Consider the following 23,103-nt stretch of genomic DNA (forward strand, 5'->3'; position numbering starts at 1 on the left):
GACCTGAATGAAAAGGGGCGTGGCCTGGAGAGCTAGATCAGTGGTTCAGAATGCTCACTGCTCTATCAGGACAGAGTTCAGCCACCAACACTCATAACAGATGGTTCACAACTGCCCTTAACTCCAACTTCAAGGGATCTGATGCCTCCTCTGGCCTTCATGGCCAGCCCCCCATTAAATACACACATGTGCACATACAGAGAGAGAGAGAGAGAGAGAGAGAGAGAGAGAGAGAGAGAGAGAAGCACAAACTAAAAAATAAAATAAATTATAAAAAGAAAAACAGCCATAGTGGTGTATACTTGTGCCCCAGCTCTGGGGAGACAGAAAAAGGTAGATTCCTGGGGCTTTCCAGACAACCACCTTGTCTACTTGGTGGCTAGCTAGCTGAGAGACCTTATATTAAAAAATAAGATGGATGACATCTGTGAATGACACCTGAGGGTGACCTATAACCTCCACAAGCACACACATGTGCATGCACCCCCACATTCAGGAGCATGCACACACACACATATAGATATAGATATAGATAGATATGCATACACACCACATAGAAAAGAAATTAACAAAACCCCATTTAGAACAGTGCCTGGCATGTGAACTTGATATGAGTTTATTGGATTACACTTTGTTTGGACTGTTTTTCTTTTTTCTAAAAACTCCCACCTGGACATACTCAGAATGGACAGTATTGTCCAGTGGGTGCTGTTTCACATCTACCCAGGACTTGTACACATGCTAGCGTTTGCACCAACTCTATGGAGGAATGATCTTGCATGCCAGCACCCACAAGCATGGATCCAGAGACCTCCAGGGCAGTTTCAAGGGCCCAGAGCATGGAGTAACCAAAAGAGAAGTCCTGGTTACTGCCGTGGGCTCATCCACTCTCACCACAAATGGAGAGTTTGGGTTATTTCTGTAACAGTCAAAGAGACTTAAGAGATGGCAACGAAACCCAGCATGTAGACACTGTTTGAATCTTGCTTGGAGCGAGCCAACTACACAGCACATTTTAAAGGTGATCTGAAAGTTTGATCATAGAAAGGTTGTTAGGTATGACAGTGGTGTTGAGGTTGATTATTGTGATGAAAGATGTACACAAATATTTATAGATGGAGCAATATAAGACCTATAGTTGGATTTAGAATAGTTCAGATGAGTGTGTGTGAGTGTGTGTGTGTGTGTGTGTGTGTGTGTGTGTGTGTGTGAACAAATGTGGATAATTTGTTAAAGCTAGATGACACTACAGAGGGACCTGGGAGGTATATTTGAAAATTTCTGTGATAAAAGTCAAAATTAAAATCCCGTGGAGATGTGGGTACTTTAGCCTTGGGTCTTGCATCTGTGGTAGCCTGTCCCCTTAGTGCAGAAAGAACACTTCAGCCTGAGATGTTTGAGGGAGACCTTCAGGTAAAACATAGAAATTGGGAATCTGTTCTTTAGGCTAAGATACCCAACCAGTCATCTTTACTCATGTCCCCAGATCAGACAGTTGCAAAGACCTGTGTTTTAAAGAATTGCTTTCCCAGTCACAGCACACAAAAGGAGATTTCTAAAGTCTTGAAAGGCTCCTGCCCACTCTCTAGCGGTCCCCCAAATGGCCAGTTCACAAAATCTTATTTCTTCAGGAGAAAGCAAGCCATTTAAGACCCTGGCCACATTCAAGCCGCCAGCTATGGGCTGTTATCTGGAGGGACCATTTTCTTAAACGTCTGAGATTCTTTGTCACTTGCCAGTTGCTGGACTGTGGTTTGCATATACCTGAACTCATGTTAAAATTTCATTGCCAGGGTAACAGTTTGGAGTGGTGATGGGTCTCTAAAAGTCAATTCATTCAGGGAGTAAAGTAGTTCCTGGTTCTCACCAGGGTGTAAATGTGGCTTCCTCAATGCACCCCGCCCCTTCCTGTCTTGTCACATGATCTCTTTCAGGTCTGCCTCTGCTTTTTTTCCCATTGTCCGCAGACTAGCAAGAGGTAATTGAGAGCAGGGCTCTACAGTCTCCTGAGTTAGACGCTGTGGCCTTTCCCAGCTCCATCACTGGCTGCCTCCGCAGGATAGGGTGGTTCATTTGAAGGTTTTGAGGCTCAGCTTTCTCATTTGTGCAGTGAGGATAACATGCCCTAACTCAGGAAGCATTTTGGTAAAAGCCAAATGAGTCAAGTTCTCAGAAATGTCCCTGGCACATAAGGGGAGGCTGAATAATTACCACTGAAGGTCATGGCTAATATGAATGAATGGCTACCAGACCACTGCTGCTAAGATCTCTTACGGACTGATGAGCAGGTAGGACTCCAAAGGCAGAATCCAGAATCACAGCAATTCTTTTTTTGTCGTCCATACCTGTAACAGACAAAATTGCTAAGTTTTAATTAGTTTACTGAAAGTAAAGATACATTCTTTCTCAAGTTCAAAAAATTTTACTAACGCCTTAGGATTAATATTCATTGGAAGAACATTGCTTTCTCTCTAGCAACAACACCGCAAAACATGCCTGGCATGGCTTGGGGAAGTTCAGGAAACACTTCTGGAGTAAGCATGCTTGTGTTATAAATGTAGTGGTGAACGGGTTAAGTGTGCCACCCCGTCTTTCCCACAAAGTTTAATCCTAAGATAACTACTACTCAGTGGTTGCTTCTCTGCACTGGATCACTCTACCAACATCAGCTCATTTAATTGTTCCAGAAATCTCAAGGCAGGCCCTAGTAAGACTCCCTTCTTTTGATTTTAAAAACGGAGGTAAAGAAATCTACTCAAGGTCACAAAGCTTGTCTTGGGATTCAGATATGAGTCCCCTGTGTCTCAGTCTGAGGGACTGGACCTCAGTTCCACCAGGTCCTGCCCTGGTCTTCTTCACAGGCTGAGGTTCCAAACAACTCTCATCAGCTCTCATCTTCTTAGGCTAGCTACTACCGGGAGTGTGCCAATGCCTAGCTTCACATAATGACCCAAAGGCGAAGGACCACCTTGACTGCTCTTCTTGTCTTCAAATGCACATCAACCTGTCATCTTGACACACTCTCCTGAATGTTATCCAAGCCATTCTGTATTAATTAAAGGGTCACTCTCTCTATAAAGATTTCCTTGACCCTTCCCAGATAGTCACAAGGACTTGGCTGTCACCGCCCAGATAGATCTTCCCACCCACTGTTCTCCATTGTTCCATGTATGCCCATCATATCCTAGTCACACCGTATTACCCTATTTGTTTATGTCCATATTCGTCCTTAGCATTCTAGAAGCACTATGAAGGCAGGGACTGTTTAAGGTTTGTCTCTAAATTCCTGGGACTTAGAACAATGTCTAACACAGTAGGTGACTATGAATACTCATTGAATGTATGTATGTATGTATGGATGGATGGATGTATGGATGGATGATGAATGGATGGAAAAATTGAATGAATTTGTGTATCAACCATGCTTTACACTTTGCTCATTGCACTTACTATTGTTATACTTAACCAAGTGTCCAAGACTTTGCCGTGGTCCAAGGACAATGGATCCTGAAGACACAAGGTTAGGATTCCCCTTCATTTCCAAACTTCAAGTCAATTTTCAGTAAAAATATCTAGAACTAGGTCACAGCAAGGCACAATATCTCTTTGTTTCAGTTTTTCAAATCAATTCAAACCCCATTAATACTTAATTTAATTCACTGGCTCTTTTTTTTCTAGAACATTAACAGATGTGTTGTTAAACTGTGGGGTCATCCATAATTGGTCATCTCTCTGTGAATTAAATTTTAAAAAGGAAAAGTAAGACGAAGGAATAATCAGATTTCCTATTTATGCAAGACAACCAAGCTAAATTATATTTGCTTTCTAAAAATAGATTATTTTCTTAAGAAGTAAACATTTGTTTTGATCTTAACCAATCCCAATATATTGTATGTAGAATTAACAAATAAATTCTAGGTAATAGTATTATATATTTAATAGGTTTAGAACATATTGAATGATGTTTGAGTATAAGGCACTGAGCTGTGTCTTAGAAGGAAACAGAGATGGATCGAACACAGTCTGTTCTCTTAAAACATACTCAGAAACAATACAAAGCCTTAAAGGGAGGGGTGAAGCAAAGCTGCCTATGGAGTTGTTGCTTCAAGATACCTGTGGGGAACCAGCCCTCACTTTTACAACCAGGGTACCCTTGAGCAGGGAGAAGTGGGAAATATTCAGCTAGAGATACCTAGATGACAAGAGGAAAGACAGAAATACAGGATAACCTTGGGAGGACCTGGGCCAAAACCCACCAGCCCAGAACTCTATTCAAAAGTTTTATAACAATGCTAAGGGGTGAGGCAAAAAGACCTCCCCCTGCTAGATACAACCAAGTGTAGACCCTTCCAAATAGATAGATCTTCCCACCCACTGTACCCAGGTCCATGGCCCAATCACCCTCTTATGCAGTCCTGCTGGGTACAGCCACTAGGAAACCTCAGTGGGCTCCAACAGGTACCAAACTGATGCTCTAAGTGCTTTGAAGTCTTGGTTTAATAACAAGACTGGTGGTGGAAAGACCACACTTTGTTAATTTCCTCCAGTGATAAGCACTCAGAACGGACCTCAATTTCCACTGACACAGACTGTGATGAGTGTCCTTGTACCTGTGGCCTTCTGAGACTTCTTCTCTGCATCTACCCAAGACTGCTTCATCCTAGAATGGCCCTGTATGTCTTGATCATATTTGATATAGGCTACAGGTTCTTAATGAGAGACAACCTCCTTACACACACCTCGAGGAAATTTGGCAATGTCTGGAGACATTTTGATTGTCATGATTGGAGGGCATACTATTGTCATCCAATGACCAACAATGCTGCCAAATGTCCTACAGTGGGCAGGACGGCTCCTACAGTAAAGGCTTGTCTGGCCTATGGTGTATGTATTCTGAGTTTGAGAAACCCCAGGTTAGGTCTCAATCTGTGGTTTGTACTTCTTCTTGGGATCTGTTGGTGGATTTCAGCAATACTGCAAACCTCCAGAAAGTATGTGGCAGTTTTCACATATGTGTGAGATAGACAGCAGATTGAATAGTGCCTCTCCCGGATTTGTGTTCAATCAGAATCTTGAATTATTTGGAGACAGGGTGGGAAACTATGTGAAGATGGAGATGGGCAGAGATTGGGGTGCTGCTGCCCCAAGCCAAGGAATGCATGGAACCTGCAAAAGCTGAATGAGGCAAGGAAGGACTCTCTCCTAGAGTCTTCAAAGCTGTGGTCCTGCTGGCATCTTGATTTTGCCATATTTTTGAGAGGATCATTTGTGATAATATTTTTCCCTCATTTTTAAACTAATTCTTTAGGAATTTTGTACAGTGGGTTGTGATCACATTTGCACTTATGCATATTTGGTCATACCTGCTTTCCCCAGATCCTCCACGTGCTCTTTACTCACCCACCTTTATGTCCTGCCCATCAAGTTAGATTTGTGCTATCCACAAAGTTGGATATGTAGCCTTGGATATGTGAAGTGTAGTTGACTTACCAAGGCTACACTCTGCTGTGGGATGTTCTGTATGGCAAATGTGTTGCTGATTAGTCAATAAATAAAACACTGATTGGCCATTGGCTAGGCAGGAAGTGTAGGCGGGACAAGGAGGAGAATAAAGCTGGGAAGTGGAAGGCTGAGTCAGAGAGACACTGCCAGCCGCCATGATGAGAAACAGCATGTGAAGATGCCTGGTAAGCCACAAGCCATGTGGCAAGGTATAGATGAATGGAAATGGATTAATTTAAGCTGTAAGAACAGTTAGCAAGAAGCCTGCCACGACCATACAGTTTGTAACCAAAATAAGTCTCTGTGTTTACTTGGTCGGGTCTGAGAGGCTGTGGGACTGGCGGGTGTCAGAGATTTGTCCTGACTGTGGGCCAGTCAGGAAAACTCTAGCTACAACACTCTTATTTTATTTTTCAGTTTTATGTATTTTATATTGCATGTATTCGTGTTTTGCCTGCATGTACACGTATGCTTTATATGCATGCCTGGTGCCCAAAGTCCAAAGAGGGTTTGTATCTCCTGGAATTGGAGTTAACCTGGTGGTTGTGAGCCACCATGTGGGTTCTGGGGACGAGACCCAGTAAAATCAACAAGTGCTCTCAACTGCTGAACCAACTGTCTGGTTCCCTCGGGGCTACACTTTTAAAGGAAATGGACCCTCCCTCTCCCAGCATCTATCAGGTGCTAATAGCTCCAAAGGGGGTGGAAATATGTGCCCACTTCCCTCTTCATGCTGAGGTTTTCATCTAGCTTGAGCTTATACGGATCTTGTGTGGATTCATAGGTGCAACCATCCTGCCATGTCTTGAAAACACAGTTTCCGGGTAGTCATCCACCAGTTCTGACTTTTATAATTTTTCTGCCTCTGCTTCTGCAATGATCTCTGAGTCTTGAGAGGAGGGACTGTGATGTGGCTGTCCTGTTTAGGGCTTAGCATTCCATGATCTCTCTTTTATTCCTTCTCTGTTTAAATGTATTCTTCCCTCATATGTTACATGCAGACTATAGTTTCCCCTCCTTCCTCTCCTCCCAGTCCCTCCCTCGACCCTCCCCAGATCCACTCTTCCTCAGTTTCCCTTTAGAAAAGAGCAGGCCTTCCAGGGATATCCACCAAACATGGCATAACAAGTTACAATAAGACTAGGCACATACCCTAATATCAAGGTTGGACGAGGCAACCCAGTAGGAGAAAAGGGGTCCCCAAAACAGACAAAAGAGTCAGAGACAGCCCCTACTCCCACTGTTAGGAGTCCCACAAGAACACCAAGCTACGCAACCATAACATATATTCAGAGGACCTAGCTCAGACCTATACAGTCTCCCCGATTGTCAGTTCAGTCTCTGTGAAACCCTACGGGCCCTGGTTAGCTGATTCTGTGGGCCGTGTTCTTATGGTGTCCTTGACCCCTCTGGCTCCTATAATCCTTCCTCCCCCTCTTCCACAGGATTCCCTGAGCTCCATCTAATGTTTGGCTGTGGGTCTCTGCATCTGCTCCCATTGGTTGCTGGAGGAAGCCTCTCTGAGAATGATTATGCCAGGTTCTGGTCTGTGAGTAGAGTATAGCAGAATATCGTTAGGAATCATTGCATTGACTTCCTTTTCCAGTCGTGTTTAGTTCTATCCTAGGTCTCTGGGCATATGGCCAAGGTCATGTGCAGAGGTTCTGGTGGGATTCTTTCAACTACAGCTGCCGAGCTGATCTGTGATGGCCTTTGCTGGTGACTGTCTTTGCCATTGTATAGCTTCTGCCAGAGCAGAACAGAAGAAATTCAAAGAAAGAAGATGTAGCCCAAATCTCAAGGAAGGGGTTGCAAACAACTTGGGAGTCTCACGTTAAAATCAGTGAGGATGCTGTCTTGGCCTTCTTCTGAAATGAGAATCTTCAATGAGAGAGATGATGTCTTGATATTATTTGAAGCTCTTGATCAGTCAGTTATTGAAGATTCATCTTTCTTTCATGTAACCACTGAATCTACCCCACCCTTTTCTTTGTTAAGCCAGAATGAATTGAGTTTCTGTCACTCAACAGCAACCAAAACAGATACTGGAGGAATGCCCTCAACCATCCCTTGGAAAGAAAATGAAAAATAACTGGGTTAGTGGCCATATCATAATTATGTCAGATCCACCATACAGATTTGGTGTGTGTGTGTGTCACATTTTCACATCGATCCACTTGTTCTCCCCCATGTGGTATGTGTGTGTGTGTGGTATGTGTGGATGAACTTGTGTGGGGTGTATGTGGAGGTTCTTCATGTCTTCCTTAATCATCTCTCCACCTTATTTTTTTTGAGACAGGGGCTTTCACTGAGCTTGAAATACACCCTTTTGGCCATACTAGCTATCTAGTGAACTCCATAGCTCTGCCAGTCTCCATGTGACCGATTACTGGAGTTACAGGCACATACTGCTATGCCCAGGTGTTACGTGGGTGTTGTTAATCCAAACTCAGGTCCTCAAGTGTGTCCAGTGACCACTTTCCACACTGATCCATCTCCTCAGCTTGATCCCCTTGGTTCGATTAGTATCCCCTTCTCACCTCACACACCTACATGTAGTCTTGGGATGAGTTTCTCATCTTGTGTCACATGTGTTTGCAGAATCGAGTAATCTGGCTCTTCTGCCTGGTTTCTCTGGCACTGCGGCAGAAATAGCAGCATCCTTTTTATTTGCTGTAATGAGGAACTAAACATCCTGGCCATATTCCTCTAGTCCTTCTTAACATGAGGATATGCGGTACTCTCATAGGCAGATCTAGGAGAAAAAAAAAGAGTAACCACAGAGCAATCATCACTCCCTCACAACCCCCTCCCCATGCAAAACACACACTGTTCTGAAGAACAACCTTTAGAGTCTGAGTGAGCCAAAGGGAGAGGCCAGCAGTACAATGAAGCTTGCAACCTCTAGTAAGTTAACCTCTATAGCCCTCTCTGGAAGCAGGAAGAGTTCCACACTAGACTTAGAATGGTCACTGAGCTGAATAAACCCCACAAGGATGTGGACTTCAGTCATGTCTGAAAGAGTCCTGGTATACCGTTCACCTTAAAGAACTGAAATAACTCTTCCAGAGGGCTCTCTCCACACTCTACCTCACACCTCTGTGTGAACAAGGGTCAGAGTCCTTCAGGCAAGAGCACAGTCCAACTTCCTCATTTTGTTTTCAAAGAATCTAGAACTATTAAGGCAGAGATGCCCATGTCACATGACACAGCTCCTTTCAGAGCTGCCCATGATGAGACTCTCTACTGTGGTGGTTTTAGAAACATGACCCGGAAGTGCCCCTTCAGCTGAGGAATGAACCTATATGTCTCCTCTCCTCAAGTCTGTGGTCTGTGACTGATTGACTAATACAACATGGCAAAATATACCCTATAGCAGCTTCTTACCCCAGAGCTTTAGCAGCTCGGCAACTGCCACTTTCTTTTCTTGGAACTCACTGTCTGGAAGCCAGCCACCATGCTGTAAGGAACCCGGACTGCCCAAGGAGAAGGCCCTGCTGAGCTTCCAGCCCGTCAGCACCAATGTGCCATCCATGGGATGCTGCCATGTTGTAAGTGGATTCTTTGGTTCACCAGCACCCTGGCCTCAGATAGAGGTGCTGGAACATCTTCTCTGTAAGATCTGTTTATGTTGCTGCTGAATAGCCTTAATAAATGTTTGTTTATATATATATATATATATATATATATATATATATATATATATATATATATATATATATATTTCAACCCACTGTAGCTAGAGTTTTCCTGCCTGGCCCACAGACAGGACAAATCTCTGTCACCCGCCAGTCCCACAGCCGCTCAGACCCAACCAAGTAAACACAGACTTACATGGCTTACAAACTATATGGCCGTGGCAGGCTTCTAGCTATCTACTTCTTACATCTTAAATTAATCCATTTTTATAAATCTATACCTTGCCACATGGCTCGTGGCTTACCAGCATCTTCACATGCTGCTTGTCATGGTGGCGGCTGGCAGTGACTCCTTTCCCCTTCCTGTTCTCTCAATTCTCCTCTCTGTTAGTCCCACCTATAAGCCACTATTTTGGCAAGGTTTCTTAACAGCACTAAATCAATAAATGACTAGATCTGTCCCTGTCTAACACACTCCTAATTACACAACCAACCTACATATCCTTGGGAGTGGATATGGGGCTACCAGGGAATTCCCTACCTTGGTGATTCTCGTACTTGACTTGAAAGGTCTTGAAAATACAAACTACCTGATTATTTCAGTGATTCATAGTAGGTTCTAGTACCTGCCTCTTTGAGGCATTGATTGGTAATAATTACTTGTGGTGGTTTGAATGAGAATGGCCCCCATGGGCCCATAGATTTGAATGCTTGGTCACCAGGGAGTAGCACTATTTAAAAAGATTAGGAGGTGTGGCCTTGTTGGAGGAAGAGTGTCACTGGGGGTGGGCTTTGAGGTTTTTGAAAGCCCAATCTAGATCCAGTGGCTCTCTCTTCCTGTTGCCTGCAGGTCTGGATGTAGAACCCTCAGTTACTTCTCCAGCACCAAGTCTGCCTGCATGCCACCACGCTCTCTTCCCTGATGACAACAGACTAAACCTCTGAAACTGTCAGCCAACCCCCAATTAAATGCTTTCTCTTATAAGAGTTGCTATGGTCATGGTGTTTCTTCACAATAATAGAACACTAACCAAGACATTACTCTACTAAGAAAGCAAGCTCACTGGCCAAAATTGCTTTGGGAAAATCTCAGGCATTCTTCTGATCTACTTCTCTACCACTTTTTTTTTTTTTTTTATCATTTTGTAGCCTAAAAGAGACTGCTAGCCAATGTTCTACAAAGAGGAACAAAACACTGTTCTAACCTTAGTCATATGAACTAAAGTTCTATGAATCTGGAAGTGAGAGGCCTAAGAACGTCCATGTATGTTCAGAGCTGCCAGCCAGGAACACCGCCCTGTGTCCTCCCAACTGACTTGTTCTCTGCAGTAGCATGACACAATGGTAAGAGAGTCTTCCTAGGAAGAAGATGAGCCTGGGTTCAAATCTGGTGTCAGAACTTCAGCAAACAACTCAATCTTTTTAAGTCTCCACTTTCTCATCTGTGAAGCGATGATAACTCTGTTATATTAGATTGTCGTGGGGTGGGGTTTAAGTGACTAAGATACTTCTCACGAACCTTCTACAACTCTGGGCACATAGCATGGGCTCAATGAATAGCATGACTTAAGACTTGTCCAATAAAGATAAAGGAGAGGGCCAAAGATGCATCTCGTTGCCAGGATGTATACCTGGAGAGAGGGGAGTAGACCAATTCTGTGATGACCACACACTGATGGGAACTAGAGACAAATCTCAGGGCACATCTTTGTAAACTTGGATTCATGGGTCCCAGTCTCACTGCTTCTGGATCAGGAGATGTGCATAAATTGAAAAATCTACGCAAACATTGCTGAGATCAGTTACCTAGTGAAACATGAGTTCTTTGTTCCTGAACATGCTGAATCCTTTAGACATCAAAATAATTTGCCAGCTGCTCTTCTGTTCCAGTAGATCTCCACACATTTGACATGTCACACCTGGGGAAATGTAGTTTCTGTGCACTTAATAAACCAGAGCCACCGAGGTCACCATGGGCTAGACCTGCTTCTAGCTTCCAAAGAGGATGGAATTCCATTCTGTCAGAAGAGTGCCTCTGAAGAGGGGTAAAGTCCAGTCACCTGGGCTGCTCTGGTTTTTCCCTAAGTTTCTTATTTGCTTCTGCCTGCAGAATGAAAGCTGTCACTCATGGAGATTTTAATTAATCATCCTACTTTTCTTTCTTTTTTTTTCCCCCGTTTTGGGTCAGACTTCCTAGTGTCTGGTATGTTGACAGCCCTCTGGGGAGTCTTTTGTTCTGAAGAGGTGAAAAATTGTACCCACAAGAAGAGTTCCCCATCCGATCAATTCTCACTCACAACTTTATTGATTAGCTGCAGGAACATTTTTTTTCATTTATTAATTATGAAGATGTTTCTGTGATTTCTTAATGTTAACTATTGTGATTTTCTTTTAAATACTGAGTTAACATGGACTGACTTTCTCAAACTGCTTAACAAGTTTTGGAGCCCTAACTCAGGGATGTGGCATCCTGGCAGAGGACACCCTGAAGTGTCTATAAGACCAGGCAAGGGTCTAATGAAGGATTTGGCTCAATTAATTGACGACTTGGAGAAGAAAATGTGACTTGTCCTCTTCAATATGTGAGAGCATCAAAATACCATCCCAATGTGATGTTCAGGTGAGTGGTGGGTAATTAATTAGTTGCTGCCAGTTAAAAACCATGTTTGACTCAGGTAAATCTTTCAGTTATTAAAATCGATTTTGGCAATGGCTTTGCGAAGGGATTTGGAGTACAGACAGGAATCTTGGCTGGCTCTTCCTCTGGGCTCCCTGATCTGCTTCCCCTCCCCCTGCTGACTCTGGCAGGAGCAGGCGCGCATTAGAGCTTCACTCAGCAGAGCATGTTAGAGCTCCCTGGGCTGCGGATGGTTTTTGCACGGCCCAGGCTGGTTTTCTTTACTCCTAAGTTACTCAGCAGAAAACATTCTGACTGTCGCTGTCCCTGATGCATGGATTCCCATAGCTTCCTGAGGAGGAAGGCTGAGCTGTTCAGAATCTGTACTAGGAGACCAGCTTCTTGCTCTCCAACTCCCCCGGGGGTATCTCCAGCCCTTCCTCTCACTATACACATTCTAGAAAATATTTATGACAAGGACCCTAATCCTGGATGAAGGAAAGGATGAATCTAGTCACTTTGTCCCTCCAATATCCAGGGATTGCTTTGAGTCGACCCATCTGTGAGGACATGACCCTGAACAAGGGCCTATCCTGACTCTCAGGGTCATTTCACTGGATTGAAGCATTTTTCGTGCAGTTCTAGAAGAACTGGGCAGCATCCAAAAGGAAAACTCCTGTGGAAGGGAAAGATGAAGACAAAACACCAGGCACCTAACCTCAAGTCCAGACAAAAATGAGTTTGATCCTGGACTGTCACATTGTAAAGGAGAATATTTCTCATATGGACAAGGTCAGGGAGAAATGAATGGGATGAATGGGATTATGGAATGAGTGGGATTATGGGACGTGAATGAGGACAGTGAAACAGAAAAGAATGAGAGAGAAAATTCCTTCAGGAGCTCCCGAGAGAGCTCACACCGAAGTCTGAATGTCAGACCTGTGGCCGAATGCTGCCCACGTAAGGTTCAAGGGGGCTGGGGCAGCAGAAGCCTGGGTTCTCAAGCTGTTCAATGAGCTATCTAAAGCTTGAAGCTGTATTTGGTGTGGGAAGATAAACGAAGAGAGAGAAGCCTATCTTTGAGAAGACTAAAGAGTGACTGCCAGAGATGGGGCCACGGGGCCAAACTGGGTCCTCCAGGAAAGAATCAGCCTTCCCTCAGAAGGGACACAGGTGTGAAAGTGGCTGGTGTCTTCAAGAAAATGACACCCAGGCTCTTAAATAGGACTTTAGCAAGTACAGGTTCCTGTGTTAAGAAAGAAGAGATGTGAGTAAGAAAAAATGTTGGCAAAAGTCACAAATAAAGACATATAGTGCCACCCTTCAATTATCAGCAGACCAATCCTGCCACCAACATGCATAAATCCCTGGGAAATTTGTAGAACAAGGAGGACTTGTAGTGGTTAGCCGTTCCAGCTTTGATCTGGAAATGCCACCCCCATTGAGGCTTCGGTAACTGTCACGCCTACAAAGCAGAGCCGAGAGAGGACCTCTGAAGATCGGAGATCCGGATGGGCCGGCTCTCTTGGTTCCTGAACCCTGGACGCTGGAGGTAGACCGAGCAGAGTTCTCCAGAGAACACTGCCAGACTGTGCTACACCTTTCCCAGACCCTGTAACCTATCCCTTCACTTGTAAGTTACCCTATAAAATAAACCTCCCTTTTAACTATGTGGAGTTGCCTTAATATTTTAACCAATAAGGACTAGAAGCTTTTAGAGATGAACCCAGTAGTTCAGGCATGGTGGTACATGCCTTTAATTCCAGAACTTGGGAGGAAAAGTTGGAAGCCAGCCTGGTCTACAGAGCCAGTTCCCGGGCATCAAGGGCTATACAGAGAAACCCTGTTTTGGAAACAATACAAAATAAAACACACACACACACACACACACACACACACACACACACACACACACACACACACAAGAGAAAAGAATCCAGTTGTTCTTAGTAGGCAAGACAATATTGTTAATAATAAAGCAACTTAGCATATTTTCTTCCTGATAGGGCTGCAGATTGGATGCCTGTATTAATGACAGATTATCTACATCCCAGCAAAGCAGCTGAGTTAACCGAGTTGATTTTGCCTGACGTTATAATGAGTTGAATCTGTGTATTAAGTTTGGGTAAGCATCGATGAGCATTCTTTCCTACTGCAGGAATCTAGACTGCTAAGGAAGAGGAAGTTGGGTTTACAACTCTGTCTCCAACTGGTGGTGTTCAACATTTTTCTGAAGAAGTGAATGAAAAAACAGAAGACATGTTTATCAGATTTCTCAGGATGACTCATGTCTGTGAGAGATAGATAACACAGCAAAAGAACAAATCAATATTCAAAGTTATTCGGTTAGGTTGGTATATGGAAATGAGCCAAGAGTATAACAGGAATAAGCATAATGTCTGAGTTTAAGTTAAATAAAATCAATCACAAAGACAAGGTATTGTGGTACTATAGTTTGAGTTGTAGTTAATACTAAAACAACAACAACAAAACCTATTGGGAGCTTTGTATGCTTATAAGACCAGGAAATAAAACAGCAGAATGAGAAAACTGATTGCAGTATCAAATCTATCTTGCTTCACCATCCAGTAGCAGATAAAAGTTCCAGCATAAGTAATTAATCTGTGTTATGACTCCAGAAAGCCACCTTCTATGTGTGAAGGCGAGGAGTGGCAGAAGCTATGAAGTAAGTAACCATGGGGGTAATACAATCCCGGTGCTAGTGGGAAATTCTAAGGATGGAGGATATGAATCTCAAGATTATCCCAGCAGAGAATGGGAAAATGGTGGCATTTATACTCCAACTCCCGTCAGTTATTGGTCAAAGGTTTCCCCGTGAAGCGAAAATCCACTGGTACCTGTGGACAAGATGGGCTTTGGGTCAACCCTTAGATAACACATACAGGTACCCACACACTGGAGTCTGGCAGATGTCAGCGTGATGAGGCTGTGAGTACCAGTAACATCTGGCACAGTCTCTAAGAATTACAGAATGCATGTACATCCATCCTGCTATCCAGCCATTATCCACAGGACTCTGACTCAGGATGCTATGAGCAAGAAGAACCTTGAAAAGCTTGAGTGTTTTCTTCTAGTACAGGCACAGTCAATAAGGATGTTGATGACCACATTATTTGAAAATGTAATTTAAAGGCTTCTGTTTGAAAACGGCAGATATATGAATATCTGTCATCTTGGATGTCTAGCAGATTCCTCCCACTGAACAGATCTGAATGGTCATTCAACCCCCCCCTCAAAAAAAAACCCTAGAAAACTGTAATTGAAAATAATTGTGGACAAGCACACAAAATACCATATGACCCTATGTGTGTTCCCCATGGTAAAATTCTTCTAGACTCTAGGTTCTAGAGGGATGGTAGGAAAGAGAATCAGAATATGCATGAAGATCAAAATCGAAATGCCAAAAATTTTAACATATATGTGTTAAATATGTATACACACATACATACACATGTACATAGAAGTGGGTTTGCAGGTGTTGGGGGTGTGATCTTGTCTTGTTTTTTGAGACAGACTCTTATACATCTCAGGCTGTCCTCAAGCTTGCTGTATAGCTGGAAGGCGGCCTCAACCCCCTGACCCTTCTCCTCCTGCCTCCAAGGTGGGTACAACTACATCCAGCTAAAGAGTTTGACAACCTTTTAATATTGAAACAACTGGTTGGAAAAACATGGAAAATTCTTAATCTGAATGTGCTGGCTAGTTTTATGTTGACTTGACACCAGCTGGAGTCATTTTGGGAGAGGGAACTTCAATTGAGAAAATGCCCCCACCATTTTGACCTGCGGGCAAGCCTGTGGCACATTTTCTTGGTTGATTTTTGAAGGTCTAGCTCACTGTGGGGAAATGCCACCTCCGGACTGATGGTTCTGGGTGCAATAATAAAGCAGACCAAACAAGCCATGAGGAGCAAGGCAGTAAGCAGCACTCCTCCATGACCTCTGCTTCAGTTCCTGTCTTCAGGTTCCTGTGCTCACTTTTTTCAATGGTAGACTGTGATGTGGAACTGTACATTGAAATAAATGCTTTCCTCCAAAAATTGCTTTGGGTTGTGGCATTTTACCACAGCAATGGGAACCCTAACTAAGACACTGGGACTGTGGGAAAGCAAGATTCATTTAAATAAACAGTAAAGAAACAAGACACCAGGTTACACAGTTCAAACTGAAAGCAATATTCTAGATGAACACCCAATAAGAGTCGATACTTACATGAGCATATATTATGCAAACAGACATTCTCACAGAGAGATTGATACATTTAACAGTTAGTTATTTATTCATATATGTACACACAGAGAGCAAATTACCACTTGGAATAGTATTTCTATAGTTTTTGTATTATTACAAATTCCTCCCAGTTGGTAAAAAATAAATTACATCCTTTACACACTATTGACACTTCATCTGAGGAACTCTATTGATAGAGAATCATCAACCAAATCACGTTTTCTCACTATGAGCAGAGCTCCCATTTACCATGCATGCCGGTCCATTGTCTTCCTTGGTTTCAATGCTCAACACATTGTGAGACCTGGAAAAAAAAAAATCTCTTCACTTCCCAGTATTCTAGTTTCCTCTAAATGCCTTCCTCACAGGCTTGCTACAGCAAACAAGTTGGAACAGGAAGGAGCTTTTCGAATGTAGAATTTGACTTTTATTGGAGCTTGTCTGAGGAGAAGAAAAGCCAAAAACATTTCCAAAGTAGCTATAGAAAGAAGTACTCATTTTTCTTTTCACTCTTATCCTGATTTAGGACAACACAACTGATTTCTAGGAACCCTTTCTCCTGGGAAGAGACTGTCCAGCATCACCGAGGCAGCCATGAAGGACACATCCACCTCAGAATAGACGCAGCAAGACAGCCCAGGGAAGCAAAACAAGCATCTGCATCCAAGACCTCAGGTTACCTGGTTCAGGAAAGAAGCTCTGAGGTCCTGCACCAGCCTCAAGGAGGGATGCTGCTAATATTCTTTTAGGTATTTCTGCTTATCCAGAGACTCTTAGAAGTCCACAGAAATCTGGAGCTGAAGAGAGCCATAGTTTGAATAGCAGATATAGGAAACGTTTACCCTAGACTGTGAAGAACCGATGGGATGCAGAAAAACACTTGGATATCTAGCATTGACAAAGACAGCCACAAGAGTTGCTACTCTTCAGGTCTAAGACGTTGTAGTTAGAGTTTAAAGCAAGGTGAAAAATATCAGCGTTGATATTTATTACGCAAATATCCTAGTAAAAGCTTCATTTCTAGAAAGTGAGGCAGAGAGGATAGAACAGCAAGCCTCTTTTCTTTCTAAATGGTTGCCATGTAAGAAGTTGGCAATTTTAATAGGGCTGTCAGGGTTCTGTGAGACACTGATGAGGCAGGGACAGTATCTTGAACCTGAGCAAGTCTTTTTTAGTTGCAAAGCACTTTCTCAATGAGTGCAACTGTCTTTAAAGTCATTATGATAAATACATTACGAATGAACTTGGATTCTGTGAAGTGGGGAGCTTTGGCATCAAGGTAAGAGGTGGAGATTGCAGCTTCTATTTTTTATGTGTCCATTTGGTCAGTTCCTTCTGCCATGAAGTGTTCCTCTTTCATGACATTTCCTACCTCCAACCTACCCTTGGTGTAAAAGAGCTTTCATCTGCAAGTGTCACTGTTGGAGCAACAGTAGCTCTGAAAACTCCATAGCGGGATGAATATGCCTGGGGGGGGATTGTTACACACTGATAGCATCGCCACTGAGGACAACTCAATAGACTTTCAGGGGATGGAAGATGTGATAGTTTCTTCACTGTCAACTTGACCAAATGTCAAATCACCCAGAAGACACACTTCTGTATGTTCTTGAGGGGTATTTCCATAGATGTTGGACTTAAGAAGCAAGGTCACCTTGAATGTGGACAGCAACATCTATGGGCTGACGTCTGGGGTGACTAAAAAGAGAAAAAGGAGGAATGAGTCCAGTACTCATATTCTCCTCCTCTCTTTCCTTGTCTGCTGAAATGTGAGGCACCCCTGCTGCCCTCTCCAGTCACCATGAGCTCTGCTATGCCTTTCCTGCCATAATGGACTGTCCCCTGAAACCATGCACCCTAAGTGCCTCTCTTCCTTTAAGTTGCTTCTGTTAGGTACTTGGTTACAACAACAAGAAAACTAACAGTACAGAAAACAAGACAAATACACGTGAAAACTAAGGATGGGGAGAGCAGAAAAAAACCTGGAATAAAGAACATGGTTCAGTACAGAAGGAGAACCCAGACAAAGAGCCTCAAGAAAACTCTGAGGAGTTAGAGGGCATTTTGAGGGCAAGGAGTGAACCAGAGAAAACGGACCGAAAGGCTCTAGGGAAAATGTCACATAGCCGTAGCTGTATCTGGAGATGGTCCACCTCCTCTGAACTGTAGCTCTTAAGCTTCCATATGGCAGGCCAGAGAAAGATGAAGTGTTAGGTTGGAGTGGAGTAGAAAAAACAGAGCTTGGACAGCATCTTTGACTATGGAGGCCACTTAGCATGTGAAAAGATGCTCAAGGAGTTTGGATTTAGGCAAAGGATGCCATTCATGAAAACAGCCCATTCCGAAAGGAAGGGCTTGGTGGGTTTCTGGAATATGAAGTCTCAGAGACTGAAATAGGGGCCTCCAGGGAACTCACTGAGGGGAAGGAGCATTGACTAGATAGATCCATTGAAAAGTCACCTTCCTGGATCCTCCAGCTTTAGGACATCAAAGACCCAGGAAGATCATTAGATCACAGAACAGATGCCTGGGGCTCTGTTTCCCAGGGCACCAGAAGTAAGGAACGTGACTCACTTCTGCCAAAAAAAAAAAATCTTAACTCTGGAAGAAAATTTTAAGGCATTCAGTCCAGTTGTTGCAAAAGATGAGTGTGGGTTGGGCTGTGTCAGAATCAAACAGAACCCTAGTTTAAAAATTCAGATTTGTGGGACTGGAGAGATGAGTCAGTGAGAGAAGTACTTGCTGTGTGAATATGGTGACTTGAGTTTGGTCCCCAGGTCAGTGGTGGCCACATGGAATCCCAGTTCTTGTAAGGCAGAGGCTGGAAGCATCCTGAGGCTTGCTGCTTTCCAGTCTAGATGAATAGGTGAGCCTCAGATTCAGTGAGTGTCTTAGTTAAGGTTTTCTATTGCTGTGAAGAGATACCATGACTATGACAACTCTTATAAAGAAAGCATTTAATTGGGATGCATTGCTTACAGTTTCAGCGTTTCAGTCCATTATCATCCTGACAGGGAGCTTAGCTGGTGCTGGAGCTGAGTGCTACATTTTGCAGGCAACAGAAAGTCGACTGACCCACTGGGCATTCTGAGCATAAGAAACCTCAAAGCTTGCCCCCAAGGTGACACACTCCCTTCAACTTCCTTCCATCATACACACTCCAACAAAGTCATCTCCTAATAGTGCCACTCCTTATGAGATTATGGGGGCTAATTACATTCAAGCTACCACAGTGAGAGCCCCTGTTTAAAAATGTAAGGTGGAGAGGGACTGAGGAAGATGTGGACCTCTGGTTTCCATGCACTTGTGTACTCACGTAAACACATATACACACACAAATTTAGACCTTGGTCTCACCTCATACCCATGAATTTGAGAATCTTTTGGTGTTGGGATGGGGGTAGGGTGACATTCCCATGGGCTCATCAGCCTACCTGGGAACCACCCTCATTGGTCAAGGGGATTTCCAGAAGAGGTGGCACAAGAGCTGTGTGTCTTCAGGTTTAGGAAAGCCCCACTAACCATGTTGTCATTAGCATGTGACAAGGGGCACCAACTTGGAGCCACCCAGTCCTGTGCTTGACTCTGGGTCTACTGGCTCTTGCCTATGTCCCTGCAAATGACCTGATATTGTTATCTTTCACATTACTCATCTTTTACATAGATTTAAAATGGCTGCCCACTGTTTTCAATTTAAACAAGATATTGCATTGCCATAGTTTGAATATGAACTGTCTCCTGAAGACTAGTGTGTTGAAGGCTTAGACCCGATCTTAATTACTTTCTACTACTGTTACAGTTCCAGAGAAATATAGCCTATCATGGTAAGCTATCACCAGCTGCTGTCATGGTAGGGAAGCCATGACAGCAGTCAGTGGAGATGGGGCTGGAAAAGGAATCTGACCAGTCACATTGCATAGGTACTCATGAAGCAGAGCATACAAGGAAGTGAGTCTATACCATAAAGCCTCAAGGCCAGTCCCAGTGACCCGTTTCCTAAAGGCTCAACTTTTCCAAACATCACCAACAGCTGGAACCCAGCTGTTCAAATACATGAACCTGTGGGAGACATTTTACATTCAACCGTAACAGTCCCCAGTGCAGTGCTCAGAGATACTGGACCATCATCAGTGGATTATTCCATCAATGGATCATAACCCGAAAATATTATTGGGAAGTGATAGAAACTACCAACATTATTGGGAGGTTGCTGGTGGCATTGGGGACCTGACTTGGAAGCGTAACTTTTCCCAGCTCATCCTCTCTCCTCCTCTGTTCTTCTCTTTCCCTCTCCCTTCTCCTCCAAGTCTCAGTCAGTAAGTCTCCCCTCTCCTGCCTCCACCCAGCTCCCTGGCTACCATGGAGTGAGTAACCACGATGTCACACCTCAACACTAGCCTACAGTTATGAAGCCAAGAGACGGTGGGCTGAAAATTATGAAGCCATGCTGAAGTAAACCTTTCTTTAAGTCATCTTTCCCAGGTATTTCACCACTTTGATAAAAAGCTAAAACGTCCATGAAGTGCCCACCTATTATTATTACTGTTCTATTCATGTTCATGTAATTGAAGCCTCTCAGGGAAATAAAACCTCTCCTAGAACAAAAAGATTGTTATAGGAGGAGTCAGAAACTGAGTAGATGTCTGCTAAGTATTTATTGAAGTCTAGCTTCAGACTATCCAAGGAGCTTGATCAAAATGTGAGTCTAGCCTGGAATATGTTTCCTGTAAGAATTATTATGATCCTACAATCTGCCCAGCTCCTGCAGATCTGTGAGAACGTTTAGTGCTCAATCCCCCATCAAAGTACAGCATTTTAGGCTTTTAGTGGAATTTCTTGGGCCTATGCACTGAGTCACACTAGTGGGGAAAACAGACCGGTTCTGATCCGAGGTACGGAGGAGTTCTGAGTTTTTTGTCCTTCCTTGGCGAGGCTCCTGACAAGGTTGCTTTTCCAGGGGTGCAGGATGGAAGCTAGAGGTGTTTATTTGATTTCTTCCCCCTGCCTGCCTAACCCCACTAATGATTACAGAAGCACATTCCCAGCGCATTCAGCGGGTTTGGACTCCTGAACAATCATTCCAATTTCTCATTATGGCTGCTAGGCTGGTGAGAGTCTCTGAAGACTGCATTTGAAGATGTTTAGAGGCTCATCTCAGCCTTTGTCTTAAGCGGGGCTGCATTTTCTCAGAGCCCAAGGTACAGACCAGAACTTCTTCAGATCCAGAACTTCTAGGAAAGACTTGGTGCAGGGTGTGGCTGTTTGCTTGGAGTTATGTTTTAAACCAGTATTTACTTCTTTGGGCCTGGTGGTGAATGCCTATAATTTCAGGATCTGAGAGGCTGAGCCAGAGGTTTGTGAGTTTAAGGCCAAGCTGAGCTACATTGTAGAGTTTGAGGCCAGTTTGTCTCCAGGAGCTCTCTCTCTCCCTTTCTCCTTCCATCCCGTGTGTGTGTGTGTGTGTGTGTGTGTGTGTGTGTGTGTGTGTGTGTGTGTATGTGTGTGTGTGTGTCTGTGCCTGTGTGTGTGTGTTGTGAAATTCTTATTTCTATTGTAGCACTGGTTGAAGGAGGTGGACCAATGGCTGAGTAGCTCCCTAACCCGATGCCAAGTCCAAGTGTGAATACTGAATTCCTGATCATATTTTTCTCCATGGCTCCTCTTTTCTCATATTTTCTTTCTCCAGAATGTGAACATCATAGCCTTCATTTCTATGCATATAGCATTTTGCCTGTATATGTCTATGTATCACCATGTGCACATAGTAAACATAGAAGCCAGAAGAGGTCATTGGATGACCTGGGACTAGAGTTGCAGACATTTATGTACCACAATGTGGCTGCTAGGAATCAAGCTCAGATGCTCTGGAAGAACAGCCAGTGATCTTCACTGCTGAGCCATCTCTCCTGCTCCAAAAGTCATGATCTTGCAGTCGGTTTCTGAAATGAGGACCAGAGAAAACAAGAATAAATGCAGGGAGACAGATGAAATGCTCCCCCATGATATGCACAGACGGGGGTCTTTCCAAGGAGCAGGGGACTGATGCAAATAGGGACTGAACAAGTCCTTGGTGGTTTTATCCTAACTCCTGTTCAGAAAAGAAAAGAAACTGAAGCCGAGAGAAAGACAGTGGGAGTGGTATGTGGCTCATCAATGCTCAGAATCCAGGTGTTTGGACCTGAGCAGTTCAGGCAACATCAGGAAGAAATGACTTGGCACAGGAAAGGGAAGTGGGGCCTAAGAAGTCAATGCTGAATGTGTTGACAAGTGTGTCCCTAGGAGTTTTAAAAAATGTAATTTCTAAAAAAAACGCTAGATATGTGGGTTAGTTTCTATCACAGAATAGGAAACTAAACAAAAGCTAAGCAGCTTGACGTTGCAAACAAGTCTCTCCTGGATTCTGTGGGTCAGGTGGACATTGTTAGGCTTGAGATGTCCCACAAGACTGCAACCAAGAGCTCTGCTGGGGCTGTGGTCTCATCTGAAGTCCATCTGGGGTAAGCCCAAGATACAGTTCTTTTTGAGCTATTGGACTGGGACATCTCAGTTCCTTCTGGTGGTCAGAGATCCTCTAGTTCCTTCCTTGCTGTGAGGTTTTCCATATTGCTGTGGATGATTGATTGATAAATAAAACACTGATTGGCCAGTAGCCAGGTAGGAAGTATAGGCGGGATAAAGAGGGAGGAGAATTCTGGGAAATGGAAGGCTGAGGCAAGGAGACACTGCCAGCTGCCATGAGGAGAAGCATGATGTAAGATGCCGGAAAGCCACGAGCCACATGGCAACTTATAGATTAATAGAAATGGGTTAATTTAAGATATAAGAACAGAAAGCAAGAAGCCTACCATGGCCATACAGTTTATAAGTAATATAAGCATCTGAGTAATTATTTTATAAGTGGGCTGCGGGACTGCCGGGGCTTGGCGGTACCCGGGGAGAAACTCTCCAGCTACACCATATAGAGCAAATAACATCATGACAGTGAGCTTTCCTCACAGCACATGAGAAAGCAAAAGATAGTCACTTTACATCCCCAATTGGGAAGGGGTGTCTCATCAACTCTACTGTAATCTGCTCTCTAGACTCAAGTCACTAA

At 43.7% G+C, this 23,103-nt stretch overlaps 1 long non-coding RNA gene across 3 annotated transcripts in view; it reads right to left on the reverse strand.

Annotated features, from left to right (window-relative positions):
- Positions 1–593: 593 nt before the first annotated feature.
- LOC128112896 (uncharacterized) overlaps positions 594–23,103 on the reverse strand; it is a 183,433-nt gene continuing 160,923 nt past the window's right edge. Inside the window, exons 5-7 of one of the 3 annotated variants that reach the window (XR_008219219.1) lie at positions 21,837–21,946; positions 8,043–8,257; positions 594–2,345 (exon numbers count right to left, since the gene is read on the reverse strand). This is a non-coding gene — a long non-coding RNA (uncharacterized LOC128112896). Of the gene's footprint in view, positions 2,346–8,042; positions 8,258–10,306; positions 21,947–23,103 lie in introns of those variants that run through there. The other 2 variants (XR_008219220.1, XR_008219221.1) reach the window with 2 other exon arrangements.

Source organism: Peromyscus californicus, unplaced genomic scaffold (assembly GCF_007827085.1).
Source record: "Peromyscus californicus insignis strain IS unplaced genomic scaffold, ASM782708v3 Scaffold_17__1_contigs__length_78620276, whole genome shotgun sequence".
Taxonomy (NCBI): Eukaryota; Metazoa; Chordata; class Mammalia; order Rodentia; family Cricetidae; genus Peromyscus; species Peromyscus californicus.